General features: G+C 36.9%; 1 long non-coding RNA gene across 1 annotated transcript; it reads right to left on the bottom strand.

Annotated features, from left to right (window-relative positions):
* Positions 1-1,238: 1,238 nt before the first annotated feature.
* LOC117151610 lies at positions 1,239-1,606 on the bottom strand. Its single transcript, XR_004461645.1, has 2 exons — positions 1,494-1,606; positions 1,239-1,398 (listed from the first exon to the last, which is right to left on the bottom strand). It is a non-coding gene; the product is annotated as an uncharacterized LOC117151610 (long non-coding RNA).

The raw sequence follows: 1,606 nt of genomic DNA on the forward strand, positions 1-1,606 counted from the left end.
AATAAGGGTTAATTGGGAGGCTGAGAAGCATAGAAATGTAAGTCAATGCAGTATTGGTTTCCACGAAAGAGTATTCTACGTTTATTGTTATAAAAATTCCATTGTATTTGATCAGATAATAAAAACGTATCGCTACAAAGAACAAAGTTATATCGTAATTATTATAATTATGAACTTAAGAGGATCAAACTGTTTTAGAAGTTAAAGCACGTGGCTAAATCAAAATTCTTAATATCTCGATTTACTCCACGCTGCCTTTGATTTGAACGAATTCTTAATTTTCAGATTTTGAAACGAACGTTTATGATAGTACTTTGTTTCGTATCATATCTCCTCTTTCTTAAGCATCTCGCGTCTAGACAAGGAAGAGTTATTTATGGTCTAAGTAATATTTATGCTACCCTTCTTCGATAGTAGAGCATAAGTTCATCACGACCCCTGCCGTAAAAGAAGCGAAAGTTTACACGGAGATGAGCATAGTTTGTTCAACTATGTTTTGATGAGATCCTCGTCGAGGATACTCCAAATCCGGTTAAGTCGCGCTTTCGCCGTCTATTTTCGCTCATCTTTGCACGGCTCTCCGCTATTTTATGAATTGAATCGTTCAGCGACGTAAACGAGCCGCGCGCTGACCAACGAGCAATAAAAAGAGACACTGTTGAAACGTGAAATAAAAGCCGGAGGAAAGACTTTTGTTTATGACCTCCTCTATCCGCTTAAAGCTAACACTGTCTTGTTCAATGAAATTTTTAGAAGCTGTCATAAAATGATGTCTATGAATTTTTAAAGAAGTCGAGGGTTGTTTTGCAAGCCAGGCTGTAAATTTAAAAATTCCAAAGGGGGAAAACAAGAGATTTATTCAAGAAACTTTAACTGTATCGAAAAGGACACCAAACGAAATTGTATACCTAAATATCTTCTTAAATATATAGACAATAAATATTATTTTGTATATTGATTCATTTCACCCTAATTATAGTAAATTACCGCAATTATTTAATTATAGTATCACTTCACATTTGCTCACAACAGTTCTTTAGTAATTTCAAAAAGAGCTTTGATAGCTCTAGTTGTTAGATATTCTCCGAAAAACTATTAGATTTACTAAATTGAAATTTCGTTCCCTTCTTCCATCCTTTTTTCTGATACTAGCCGACGCGTTTCTCTTACACTTTATTCGCAATTACTTTGGTAATGTTCTTGGAACTACTAAAGTTCGGTTTTCTTTTTTCACTTTCTTTTTATTGACTAACTCGGTACGCTTTGTATTTTATAAGTGTGACGGCGCGGACGATCGCGTTGCTTGCTGCGACATTGAGAATAAAACAAAGGATAGTCGAGTAGCGGATCTGCGAAAGAGCATTTTTCCGGTCAGGAGTCGTGGCTAGTTATGAACCTCTGTAAAAACGGAAACGAAAATTCCCCGGACGGAAATAAAGGTAAATTAAAGTACAGGTGGCAGGTTGTTTAAAATGTAACAGCCAATTACCGACCCTCTGACGTTGCTGGTCCCGTCGATCGTGCCAGCGGTTGTAGCATCTTTTCCCACCGATCTTCTTTGACCTTGGTCCTTTATCAGCTTCTTGGTGTCACGCGAACCAGTCCT

Source organism: Bombus impatiens, unplaced genomic scaffold (assembly GCF_000188095.3).
Source record: "Bombus impatiens unplaced genomic scaffold, BIMP_2.2 scf_0318, whole genome shotgun sequence".
NCBI lineage: Eukaryota > Metazoa > Arthropoda > Insecta > Hymenoptera > Apidae > Bombus > Bombus impatiens.